Source organism: Heterodontus francisci, chromosome 32 (genome assembly GCF_036365525.1).
Source record: "Heterodontus francisci isolate sHetFra1 chromosome 32, sHetFra1.hap1, whole genome shotgun sequence".
Lineage (NCBI taxonomy): Eukaryota > Metazoa > Chordata > Chondrichthyes > Heterodontiformes > Heterodontidae > Heterodontus > Heterodontus francisci.
This window is the reverse complement of record NC_090402.1, coordinates 57078380-57092374: the sequence shown is the minus strand read 5'-3', so window position 1 is coordinate 57092374 and position 13995 is coordinate 57078380. Positions and strand designations below refer to the sequence as shown.

The window sequence follows — 13995 nt, the reverse complement described above, 5'->3', positions numbered from 1 at the left end:
GAGGACCTGGAAACAATCATTATTACGGAAGAGGTAGTGTTGGGCAAGCTAATGGAGCTAAGGATTGATAAGTCTCCTGGCCCTGATGGAATGCATCCCAGGGTACTAAAAGAGATGGCGGGAGAGATAGCAGGTGCACTGGCGGTAATTTTCCAGAATTCGCTGGACTCTGGGGTAGTCCCAGCAGATTGGAAAACAGCAGATGTGATGCCACTGTTTAAAAAGGGAGGTAGACAAAAGATGGGGAATTATAGACCGGTTAGCTTAACCTCTGTAGTGGGGAAGATGCTTGAGTCTATTATCAAGGAAGAAATAGCAGGGCATCTCGATAGAAATTGTCCCGTTGGGCAGACGCAGCATGGGTTCATGAAGGGCAGGTCATGCTTGACATGTCTTTTGGAATTCTATGATGACATTACGAGCAAGGTGGACAATGGGGACCCAGTGGATGTGGTGTACCTAGATTTCCAAAAGGCCTTCGACAAGGTGCCACACAAGAGGCTGCTGCGTAAGATAAGGATGCATGGCGTTAGGGGTAAAGTATTAGCATGGACAGAGGATTGACTGACTAACAGGAAGCAGAGAGTGGGGATAAATGAGTGCCATTCTGGTTGGCAATCAGTCACTGGTGGTGTGCCTCAGGGATCGGTGTTGGGACCGCAATTATTTACAATTTATATATTTTTTTAGAACATTACAGCGCAGTACAGGCCCTTCGGCCCTCGATGTTGCGCCGACCTGTGAAACCATCTGACCTACACTATTCCATTTTCATCCATATGTCTATCCAATGACCACTTAAATGCCCTTAAAGTTGGCGAATCTACTACTGCTGCAGGCAGGGCGTTCCACGCCCTTACTACTCTCTGAGTAAAGAAACTACCTCTCACATCTGTCCTATATCTATCACCCCTCAACTTGAAGCTATGTCCCCTCGTGTTTGCCATCACCATCTGAGGAAAAAGACGCTCACTATCCACCCTATCTAACCCTCTGATTATCTTATATGTCTCTATTAAGTCACCTCTCCTCCTCCTTCTCTCCAACGAAAACAACCTCAAGTCCCTCAGCCTTTCCTCGTAAGACCTTCCCTCCATACCAGGCAACATCCTAGTAAATCTCCTCTGCACCCTTTCCATAGCTTCCACATCCTTCCTATAATGCGGTGACCAGAACTGCATGCAATACTCCAGGTGCGGTCTCACCAGAGTTTTGTACAGCTGCAGCATGACCTCGTGGCTCCGAAACTCGATCCCCCTACTAATAAAAGCTAACACACCATATGCCTTCTTAACAGCCCTATTAACCTGGGTAGCAACCTTCAGGGATTTTCAAAATTCTAGTTTTAATTATTTGATCAAAGTTAATGCCACATATTCAACATTTGTGGTTTTGAGTTCTTCCAATGCTTCTCACTTTAATGACATTCGTATGCTGGGTCAACTGTAGCCTAATCAGTAGCACTCTCACCTCAGCCAAAAAGTTGAGTGTTCAAGTTCACACGCCAGAGATTTGAGCATAAAAATCAAGGCTGACACTCTCGTGCAGCACTGAGGGAGTGCAGCATTGTCAGAGGCTCCATCTTTCGGATGCAACATGAAACAGAGGCCTCGTCTGCCCTCTCAGGTGCATGTAAAAGATCACACAAAACTACTTAGGAGGAGTAGGGGAGATCCTCAGTGTCCTGGTCAATATTTATCTCTTAATCAACATCACCAAAACAGATTATCTGGGCATCATCATATTGTTGTTTCTGAGACCTTACTTTGTCAACATGGTTTTGTTTCTGTGCCTCCAGACTCCCTCCCATTACAGAATAAACACTAATCCGCCCATCGAAGGATGCAGCTGAGAGGACTGCTGGATTTGGAGGGCACCACTGGACGTCACTGACACGGAACACAAAAGTCCGAGTGTATCAGGCCTGTGTCCTCAGTACCTTGCTCTACGGCAGCGAGGCCTGGACAACGTATGCCAGCCAAGAGCGACGTCTCAATTCATTCCATCTTCGCTGCCTTCGGAGAATACTTGGCATCAGGTGGCAGGACTATATCTCCAACACAGAAGTCCTTGAAGCGGCCAACATCCCCAGCTTATACACACTACTGAGTCAGCGGCGCTTGAGATGGCTTGGCCATGTGAGCCGCATGGGAGATGGCAGGATCCCCAAAGACACATTGTACAGCGAGCTCGCCACTGGTATCAGACCCACCGGCCGTCCATGTCTCCGTTATAAAGACGTCTGCAAACGCGACATGAAATCGTGTGACATTGATCACAAGTCGTGGGAGTCAGTTGCCAGCATTCGCCAGAGCTGGCGGGCAGCCATAAAGACAGGGCTAAATTGTGGCGAGTCGAAGAGACTTAGTAGTTGGCAGGAAAAAAGACAGAGGCGCAAGGGGAGAGCCAACTGTGCAACAGCCCCAACAAACAAATTTCTCTGCAGCACCTGTGGAAGAGCCTGTCACTCCAGAATTGGCCTTTATAGCCACTCCAGGCGCTGCTTCACAAACCACTGACCACCTCCAGGCGCGTATCCATTGTCTCTCGAGATAAGGAGGCCCAAAAGAAAAAGAGAAACTGGACGTCAAAGCACCACTGACTGCTTGTTGGCAGCTCGTAGACCACCTGAAATCAATTAACAGCAACACAGTGTATGATCAAAACAGTCCTTGCACTAGTCTGTAAGAGTTAGCAAAATTAGGCTGGTGTTACTTGAACTCGAAAGAACAATTCATTTCAATTAACTGATCAACTACTGTGGCTTATACAGTAGTAGTGTTTTATATCATCCGGAGTCATAAAAATTCAGTTCCATTACATATAGTGTATCACCAGACTGAATAATTACTGTATGTGACTGTCACTCACCTCTCCAGTGTTGGGATTCCAGCATAAGATCCTATTGTCTTTCGCACTGCTAAGGAGCAACTCTGCATCAGCTTGACACCATGATATGGACAGAATACCTCTGAACGATAAAATGATAAACACCAGAAATAAAGTTGAATGAAAACTGTACTTAAAATAAAGTAGCATTAGAGTCACAGGATGCAGTTTCATTTCTTGTGATTCCTCACAGGACAAGATCCAATTTGAAGCATAGCTGGGTGGAAGAGGGAGAGGTTATAGCAGGAGACAGACAGACATCTTGAACAAAAGCCAGACATTCCCTAGAGCACAAGTTTCCAATCACAAGTAAGGGTATATACAAGAAAAACCCAGTTACTGCATTACAGGACAGGAGAAAAGCGAAGTCACTACTGCTTGTTTTCACATACCTAACAGCTAGTCTGAGTGTGCCACAGGAAAAGAGAGTGACCACCTGTCCACTGCCCCAGTTAAAATACAGTGTACATACATGAGAAAGGAAATTTAAAGTAATCCATCAAATAGAACATCTGGGTAATTTGCAGGCATACAATTCCGCTCTGATACTCTGAAAATGGCCAGAAAGTGTGCAGAGTTTTTCCAGTCCTTTACTTTCCTTTGTTCCAATTAAACAGAATTTATATAGGTTTTAAAATAACAACTTGCATCAGTGTCAACTCAGATTGCAACATACTACCCAGAAAACCGAAGTCTTGCACCTAGCGCACATCCCAGTCCAGTCAGAAGTGATGATTTGGAGTTGGGGACCACGTGTAGGGTGTCAAAGTTTGCAGATGACACTAAGATGAGTGGCAGAGCAAAGTGTGCAGATGACTGTGAAACTTTGCAGAGGAACATAGATACATTGAGTGAGTGGGCAAAGGTCTGGCAGATGTAATACAATGTTAATAAATGTGAAGTCATTCATTTCGGTAGGAGTAAGAGTAAAAAGGATTATTACTTGAATGGTAAAAAGTTGCAGCATGCTGCTATGCAGAGGGACCTAGGTGTCCTTGTGCATGAATCACAGAAGGTTGGTCTGCAGGTACAGCAAGTAATTAGGAAGGCAAATGGAATTTTGTCCTTCATTGCTAAAGGGATTGAGTTTAAAAGCAAAGAGGTTATGTTGCAGCTGTATAAGGTACTAGTGAGGCCGCACCTGGAGTACTGTGTGCAGTTTTGGTCTCCTTACTTGAGAAAAGATGTACTGGCACTGGAGAGGGTGCAGAGGAGGTTCACTAGGTTGATTCCGGAGTTGAGGGGGTTGGCTTATGAGGAGAGACTGAGTAGATTGGGATTATATTCATTGGAATTCAGAAGAATGAGGGGGGATCTTATAGAAACATATAAAATTATGAAGGGAATAGATAAGATACAAGTAGAGAGGATGTTTCCACTGGCAGGTGAAGCTAGGACAAGAGGGCATAGCCTCAAGATTAGAGGGAGCAGATTTAGGACTGAATTAAGAAGGAACTCCTTCACCCAGAGGGTTGTTAATCTATGGAATTCCTTTCCCAGTGAGGTAGTTGACGCTTCTTCAGTAAACGTTTTTAAAGCTAAGGTAGATATCTTTTTGAACAATAAAGGAATTAAGGGATACGGTGAGAGCGCGGGTAAGTGGATCTGAGTCCACGAAAAGATCAGCCATGATCTTATTGAATGGCAGAGCAGGCTCGAGGGGCCGGACAGCCTACTCCTGCTCCTAGTTCTTATGATCTTATGATCTACTTTATTTGCTATACACCTTGCACTGAAATAGATACCCTTCCTCAATGCCAAACTCTTTTTTTTATTTTCTAACCTTTATTTCCTCTGTCTTCCAGACTCATCCATTAATTTGCTGCCTTCCATTTTCATTTCTGATTTTGTCCCAGCTGAGTCTACCCTCAGGTCCCCATCACCCTGCCAAACTAGTTTAAACCTTCCCCAACAGCACTAGCTAAATGTCCCGCAAGGAACTCAGTCCTGGCTCTGTTCAGAAGCAACCCGTCTGGCCTGTACAGGTCCCATCTTCCCCAGAGCCAGTCCCAATGTCCCAGGAATCTAAAGTCCTCTCTCCTGCACTATCTTTCTAGCCACATATTCATCTGCCATTTCCTTCTATTTCTATACTCACTTGTACGTGGCACTGGGAGTAATCCAGAGATTACTACCTTTGAGGTCCTGCTTGCTAATTTCTTACCTACCTCCCTAAATTCTGACTGAAGGACCACATCCCTCTTTCTACCTATATCATTGGTTCCAATGTGGACCATGACTGCTGGCTGTTCATCCTCCCCTTCAGGATGCTCTGCAGCTGCTCAGTGGCATCCTTGACCCTGGCACCAGGGAGGCAACAAACCATCCTGATTCATGTCTGCAGTCACAGAAACGCCTGCCTGTTCCCCTGACTATTGAATTACCTATCACTATGGCTCTTCCAGTCTTCCCTGTACCTCACTGTGCAGCTGAGCCACCTGTGGTGCCATGGACTTGGCTCTGGCTGCACTTCCCAGGTGAAGCATCACTTTCCTCAGTGTTCAGAACTGAATACCTGGTGGAGAGTGAGATGCACTCAGGGGTTTCCTGCACTTCCTGCCTGATTCTTTTTGACTGATTGGTGGTCACCCATTCCCTCTCTCCCTGCATACTCTAAAGTTGTGAGGTGACCACATCTATAAATGTGCTCTCCACGTAGCTCTCATCCTCACGAATGCACCGCAGTGTCGCCAGCTTCCACTCAAGTTCCAAAACCCGGAGCTCAACCTGCCACAATTGACAAAACTTCCTGCACAAGTGGCTCTCCCGAATATGGTTCCAGCAGGTGAGAGGAAGATGGGTTAATAAAACCCAGAGCTCACAGGCCGCAGACACACCGAGTGCGGAGCCAGGAGACAAACTCAACAACAAAAGCACAACAAACAACAAGATCAACCCCCAGCATTGGCTTTCACCGCTTCCCTCCAGCCCAAAACTCAACAAAGAGCCGAGAGCAGAAACTGTCCCAAAATCCAGGAGGCAGAATGGAGGAGAAATGAAGACCGATCAGGGTGTCTCTAAATTGTCGAGAAATGGGGACTGATCAGGGACTGTCTCTAAATGGAGAAGAACTGGGGACTGGTTAGGGAGTGTCTCTAAATAGAAGAGAAATGGGAGCTGGTCAGGGAGCATCTGTAAATGGAACAGAAAGGGATTGGTCAGGGAGCACCTGGAAAGGAAGGAGAAATGGGGACTGGCCAGGGAGTGTCTTTAAATGGAGGGGAAATGGGAATTGGACAAGGAACGTTTATAAATGGAGGAGAAATGGGGACTGGACAGGGAACATCTGTAAATGGAGAAGTGGGGACTGCTCATGGATTGTCTGGAGGAGAAATGGGAACTGGATGGGCGGGGAAGCTTCAGAAGCACCCAGTATAGGCTATAAATCTGTTTAATCACCTCCAGGTGCCATGTTTGCAGCTGCGGGCCTTTCTCCCGGTAACAGACCAACAGTTTTCCAGCACATTCACACAGTGGAGAGGCCATTCATCCTGCTCTGAGTGTGGGAAAGAATTCACTCAGTCATCCCAGAATTCACTCAGTCATCCCATCTGCTGAAACACCAGCGATTTCACATATAACTGCAGGAGTTGGAGTCTGTGTTATTGTTGCTGTTAATCACATCCAGAACTGAACCATGACTGGAGCCTGTTTCCAGTGGGGTTCCACGGGGCTCAGTACCAGGTCCCTTGCTTTTTGTGCTACTGTAAAAGCGGGCAGCCATAAAGACAGGGCTAAAATGTGGCGAGTCGAAGAGACTTAGTAGTTGGCAGGAAAAAAGACAGAGGCGCAAGGGGAGAGCCAACTGTGCAACAGCCCCGACAAACAAATTTATCTGCAGCACCTGTGGAAGAGCCTGTCACTCTAGAATTGGCCTTTATAGCCACTCCAGGCGCGGCTCCACAAACCACTGACCACCTCCAGGCGCGTATCCATTGTCTCTCAAGATAAGGAGGCCCAAAAGAAAGAAAGAGAAGAATAAAAGCTTTGTTATCCAGCATACGCTGGTCCTGAGTGGTGCCGGGTAATCAAATTCTGGGTAATCAAGAGTCGTGCTACAAAGGCAATACAAATCAATAGCTCTGATTTGAAGAGAAATGATTACATGCAAAGAACACGATGTATACTACAGAAATCTTGAGGCAGTAATGACGCATCGAATTCCTGAGCAACAGTAAAGTTAATGTATAAATTACACTAAAGCACTAGATGTAGAAGGTGCTGAAGCAGCATTAGTCCAAGTTATTTTCTATTCCTCACTAAAATCTTCTTCTGCAGAATCTTCTTCAGTTTCCTTAAACTTCTCAGGATTCCGGACACTATTATTTCCACATCACTAACAACATGTGTCACTTCAACCTCCTTGTCAGCTTCAACCCAATCTTCTACATCATTTTCACTGAGCTGTTTGATTGGGTTTGTAAAAGGAACATCCCTCAGCATGTCAAGAATTTGTGATTTTTAATTTTTTATGATAAACATTGTAACCTTCAAATTCCTCTTCCTCAGAAGACACTTCTGTAAAACATAACACTGGGCCACAGCTTTCTCCAAGCTCTCCTTAATGTTTCACCTTTAACCAAATTCCACGCACAAGCCACATTGAAAATTGCATCTTTAATGTTATAATTTGATGGAAAGTTTTGGATTGTGCCTTCATGATTGATTAACTCTCTTAGGAAATCTCTCCTGTAAAAACATTTCATATTCTGGATGATGTCCTGGTCCATTGGTTGAATCAATGAGGAACATTGGCAGGCAGGAAGACGGTAAAAATATTACTGGACATGAACTTTGATTCAAGAGAGTGAGCTTGACAATTGTCTAATAAAAGAATAGCTTTGCTATCTTCAGGTTTTGTTACTTTTCCAAAATGTTCTTTCACTGCAGGTACAAAAACATAGTAAAACCAATCATAAAAAAAATATTTCTCTATCCATACATTACTTTATGCTTTGTAATCAACAGGTAAATGTTTTATACCTTTAAATGCTCGAGGATGATTATATTTGCCAATTGCCAAAAGCTTCACTCAATGCGTTCCTGCAGCATTAGCCCATGCAAGCACAGTTATTTTGCTTAAAACCTGCAGCACTAGATTCACTTGCAGCAGCTCGGGTAGAATTAGGAAAACAGCGACAAAATAGGCCTGTTTCATCTGCGTTACAAACGTGTTCTGGGGATAGATCATGGTTAGCAATTCATTTATTAAAGAAATCACAACATTTTTCTGCAGCTTCATGGTCAGCTGATTTTTGTTCACCAGTCACATCGAGCCTTCTTATTCCATTTAAAGTAATAAAGTCCTCCATCGGAAAATGCACATGGTTCAGTCAATTCCATTTGCTGATCAAAGTCTTTGCCTTTGAGACTGGAGCAATCTTGGAGCATTTCAATGAAAACCATTCATACAATTCATAATTTAGGTTTCATAAAGTACGGCGTGGTTCAACAGCTTTATTAGTCTTGGACCTAGCAAAGAATTTCAACAACTGGTGTTTTTGAACATGGTTGTTGTATATGGTTGATGAACCAATATATTCATTCATCAACACATTACAATTCTCACCTTTTTCAAGGCACCTGCAAATGTCTATTTTCTGGTGTAGCTTCAACACAGCCCTTTTTTGCTTTCCCCTTTTCCTGTTAGTGCTTTATTAGATGCCATAATGGGTGGATGGGGAGATAAATCACAATACTGCATAAGCACAGCGACACAACGAGATGGACTTCCAGCAGTGTCACTAAGATGACCAGCGGCAGCAACAATGTCCAGAATAATCTGCTGCACTCGGGAAAACTCAGCATTGGGAGACAAGCCTTGGAAGTTTTCAGAAATTCTGGATAATAGAGCTTTCCGGTTGTTAAAGTGCCAGATAATAAAGCTTTCGTTGTATATATCAATGCTTTAGACTTAAATGTAGGGGCATGATTAAGAAATTTACAGATGAGACAAAAAGTGGCTGTGTGGTTGATAGTGAGGAAGAAAGCTGTGGACTGCAGAAAGATATCAATGGACTGGTCAGGTGGGCAGAAAACAGCAAATGGAATTCAATCTGGAGAAGTGAGGTAATGCATTTGGGGAGAGCAAAAAAGGCTAGGGAAAACACAATAAATTGTAGGATACTGAGGTGTAGAGGAACAGAGGGGCCCTTGGATTGCATGTCCACAAATTCCTGAAGGTGGCTGGACAGGTAGATAAGGTGGTTAAGAAGGTATAACTAATGTTTGCTTTTATTGGTCAAGGCATAGGATATAAGAGCTGGGAGGTTAGACGGCAACTATATAAAACACTGGTTAGACCACAGCTGGAGTACTGTGTGCAGTTCTGGTCACCTCAAGACAGGAAGGATGTGATTGCATTCAAGTACAGAGGAGATTCACAAGGATCTTGCCTGGACTGGACAATTTTAGCTGTGAGGAAGGATTGGTTAGGCTAGAGTTGTTTTCTTTGGAACAGAGGAGGCTGAGGTGTTTAAAATTATGAGGGCCTGAGATAGAGTGGATAGGAAGGAGCTGTTTCAATTATCAGAGGTCAATAGCCAGTGGGCATAGATTAGAAAACAGTTGAGAAATCTTTTCACCCAGAGGGTTGGGGCGGTTGATATCTGGAACTCACTGCCTGAAAGGATGGTAGAGGCAACATCTTATCACATTTAAAAAGTACTTGGATTTGCAATTGAAGAGCTGTAACCTATGAGGCTACAGACCAAGAGCTGGAAAGCTGGGATTAGGCTACATAACTCTTAACGGCCAGTGCAGATATGATGGGCTGAATGGCCTCCTTCTGTGTTATAACTTTTCTATGTTTCTATTATGACAGTTGGGATTTGTTTCTGCTATGAATAATCCCTATAACTGGGCTGGAGTTTAACATTCTGCTTAAATGTCAAATAAACCAGCTTTGTGTTCAACACATTGTTGTAGATTTTTATCTTTCCCACCTGCGTGTTCAGCATCACCAGGCTGCAGCTCAGAAAGAACAATCTGGGGGCAAGATCATACGGTAGGAACAGAACTTCAGCCTGGACACAGTCCATCAGGATCACAATGAGAGGGACAAACTGCATTGGTCTTTCTCATCTCTCTTTACTGAAGCAAAGTCCCCGTGCAGGTTAATCCTGAGGCCTGTAAGAAAAAGTCTCCCAGCTGCTCTCTTCCATGGTTCAGAGCTCCTGAGCACAGAACAGAAGGCTCCTTTACAACTGTGTTTAGTGTCAGGAAGAACAACAGTGAATGCTGAAAATGTGCTGTCAATCAGAGATTGTGATCTGTTCCCGACCAAAAGCAAAACAGCAGGTTTAATTTTGCAGTCTGAAAATGAATGTGGTAATTATTCTACAAAGATTTAACGTGTTTGTGTGACAGTTCTGAATCTACCATTTTAAGGCAGGTGTTAACTCATTTAAAATAAACTTATTTAAAATAGATTGGTTAAAGTCTGCATTGAAATAACAGACGGAAGAGTTCACAGGAGCCTGTTAACTGCTGGTACAATTATACAACAGATCTCCAGATAAAGAAGGACCTGCAGCGTGTTTCCAGGAATTCCCTGTTTTACTGACACCAGGATAACTAAAAATATACAACCTGGAACATCCACAGGGGTGCGATCCTGACAGTTACTCTGGGATCACTCCTACTGTGAAACTCCACCACTGTCCCTACTGAAGGCTGTAGGCTTAGGGAGTGGGGCCTCCAGGAGAGGGCTGTAAGAAAGCTGGATTTCAGTATCCTGACAGATACATAGTGAGGAACCAGAGAAATCCTTACTAAGGAACTGTCTTGGGTTTTACCTACCAGTATAGGTCTAGGGGTGAATGATGCCTGACTCCCCAAACTGTCTTACATTGAATCCCAATTGGAACCAGATGGATTCAGTTTCTGGGAGAAGAGGGACAAATATCACCCGCAGTCGAGGGGAGACAAAAGCAGCCATTAGAGAAGCTAAGAGATCTTTGGAACTGTGGTAACCCATAAGGAAATATCCACGGAGTCTCATTGAAAAGTTAATTAATGAAAATGATACATCGGAGTTTAATTTGGCTTTATATCACCTCCCAGTGTGCCTTTCTTGTCCCTTGATAACCTCACCCAACAAAAATATATCAATCTCATGTTTTGAAATTCACTCTGTCTGTCTCTGTCTCACTCTTTCTGTTTTTGAGACCGTCTGTCTCACACACTGGTCTCTAACTCTCACTTACTCTGTCAGCCTCTCTCTCTCTTTCACTCTCTCTGTCCACCTATCACCCTTTTTCTGTCTCTTTGTCTCCATCTCTAACTCATTCAGTCTCATTTTCTGTGACGTTGACATTGATTCTCTATCTCAGACACAGAGTAGCTGTCACTCCAAGTTCAACACAACACCCAAGGTGAACCCAGGACTGTGACTTCATACAGAACACAATTGGACCAATGTTCCCAGTCATTTCCAATCAGGGTCCGTGAAGCTGACGGTGGAGAAGAACAACATTAACATCCTGGTGTGAGTCAACTGCTGACTTAAAGCCCCACTGATCTTCCATTTGTGTGATATCACCGACTCCTTACTGCGAATGTTAGGAAAAGGCTGAGTTGAGCACAGCAGAAATGCTAATTTATACAAAAATGTAAAAATTGTCCCAACATAAACCCAATTTAATTTTAAACATGTGATTGAAATGATTTGAACTAACTGCCTACAGGTTTAGCTGTGGGTTTATAATGTTGGCACCTTCAGAGACCTAAGGGCTCCTGTTAAATAAATTTCCTGAGTGGATTTAAATGTAAAACCTGGTTTGCAGGTGTGATCCTCTATTGACACATCGAAGGTGAGAAAGATGCTGTGGGAAACACACTAAGTCCAATAGCTGAAAGTGATTAACAGACTGGGTTTTGTGTTTTGTGATCCCAGACGTATTACCGATACCTTCCCCGGATACCGACGCTAGGAGAGGGACTCTGGAAGGGATGGGGAGCTTGGACTTGTCCATGTCTGAGAACTGAAATAATCTAGAATTAGCAAAAAGGCCCAAAAATGGATCAGTCAGTAACAGGACATTAATCAGTCTCCTCTTGTAGAAATAAAGAACACAACACGCTGTTTGTTTCCACCAAGGTTGATTCATTTTACAGATATCCAGAATATGAACCCCTGTATAAATCATTGGTTAGGCCACAACTTGAGTAGTGTGAGTAGTTCTGGTCACCTCATTACAGAAAGGCTGTAATTGCACTAGAGAGGGTACAGAGGAGATTTATGAGGATGTTCCTGGGACTGGGAAAATGCAGCTTTGAGGAAAGATTGGATAGGCTGGGGTTGTTCTCCTTGGAACAGAGAAGGCTGAGGGGAGAGCTGATTGAAATGTACAAAATTTTGAACGGCCTGGATAGAGTGGAGTTGAAGGGCCTATTTATCTTAGCAGAGAGGTCAGTGACTAGGGGGCATAGATTTAAAGTAATTGATAGAAAGGTTAGAGGGGAGATGAGGAAAATCTTTTTCATCCAGAGGGTGGTGGAGTCTGGATATGCACCTCAAGTGCCGTCATCTGCAGGGCTACGGACCAAATGCTGGAAGGTGGGATTAGACCGGGTGGATTGCTTTTCGGCCAGGTGATGGGCCAAGTGGCCTCTTTGTGTGCCGTAAACTTTCTATGATTCTATAACTGAGCTGGAGTTTAATATCAGCAGCAGAAGTTCGAGAGGGGGTGCAGATGTCTAGGCTACGCAGCAAACAGAGAAAGGTAACCTTTCACTTTGGAAGCTGGAATGTGAGGACTCTGTGTCCTGGAATAAGCAACTACCCAAAATCCATAGCAAGTGTATGCAAGACAGCCCTGATTGACCATGAGCTATACAAGTTTAGTATCAACATTGCCGCTCTACAAGAAACCAGATTCGCCAACACAGGCTCTACGCAAATGGCTAATTACACCTTCTACTAGCAAGGAAAGACCGCTGAAGATCACTGTGAGCATGGAGTAGGCTTCGTAGTGAGCAACCGGCTGACACAGTCAATGAGGCACCAGTAGCAACCTCGGAGCACCTCATCTCCCTGTGGCTATCATCCGATGGAGGCAAAGTCAGCATTATATGTGTCTACACACTGACTCTGAACTCCAGCATCTCAGATAAAGAGCATTTCTATGATTCTCTAGGTGACGTTCTGAGGAACATCTCAAATGGCGAGAGGCTGTTCATCCTGGGTGACTTCAACACACGTGTCGGAGCAGAGACTGATTCATGGCTAACGTGCCTCGGTCGTCATGGGGTGGATAAGATCAATGATAACAGACAATGCCTTCTTGAGCTTTGTGCCCTGAATGAACTCTGCATCACCAACACCTTCTTCCAGGGCAGGCATCACCACAAGGTGTCATGGCATCATCCAAGTCATTGGCACCAACTAGACTCAGTCATCACGAGGAGGCATGATCTGCCAGTGTTCTTCACACCCACACCTACAGTAGCACAGATAGTAACACCTACCACTCCCTTACCAGCAGCAGAGTGAAGGTGCACCCCCGATAGTTCCAAAGCTCCAAACACGATGGCCTACCACACATCAACATCCCATGCATAACCAAATACCAGCACTTCACACTGTCACTAGAACACTTGCTACCCACCAAAGCCTTAATGGGAAGCACCAATGTCAGCATTGATGAAGCTTGGAAGTCACTAAGCTCAATCATCTATGAAGCAGCAGAAGCATCATTTGGTCAAGACGTAACCCACAACAAGGGCTGGTTTGAGACCTACTGAGCTGAAGATATCTGTCATTGATGCAAAAAACAAAGCCTGCATGATGCACAACATAAACCCAACAGCTAAGACATTGCATTGCTTGAAAGTAACCAAGACAGCCATGCAACAGAGAAGGAGATACTGCGCTAGCAAACATATATCAAGAAAGCCAAACTGCATGTGACAAAGGAAATCTATGAGCTATGTATGAAGGGATCAAGAGGGCGCTTGGCCCTGCCATCACCAAAGATGCTCCCCTGAAGTTGACAGATGGTGAAGTACTCACCGACAGAAGTAAACAGATGTCTCGCTGGGCTGAACACTACTGTGAGCTGTACTCCCATGAGTCGGACATCTCCCAGTTTGCGCTTGATGCTC

The 13995-nt window shown here is 44.4% G+C and overlaps 1 pseudogene; it reads right to left on the bottom strand.

Annotated features, from left to right (window-relative positions):
- Nucleotides 1-7333: 7333 nt before the first annotated feature.
- Nucleotides 7334-12719, bottom strand: LOC137347485 (jerky protein homolog; annotated as a pseudogene).
- Nucleotides 12720-13995: the final 1276 nt, after the last annotated feature.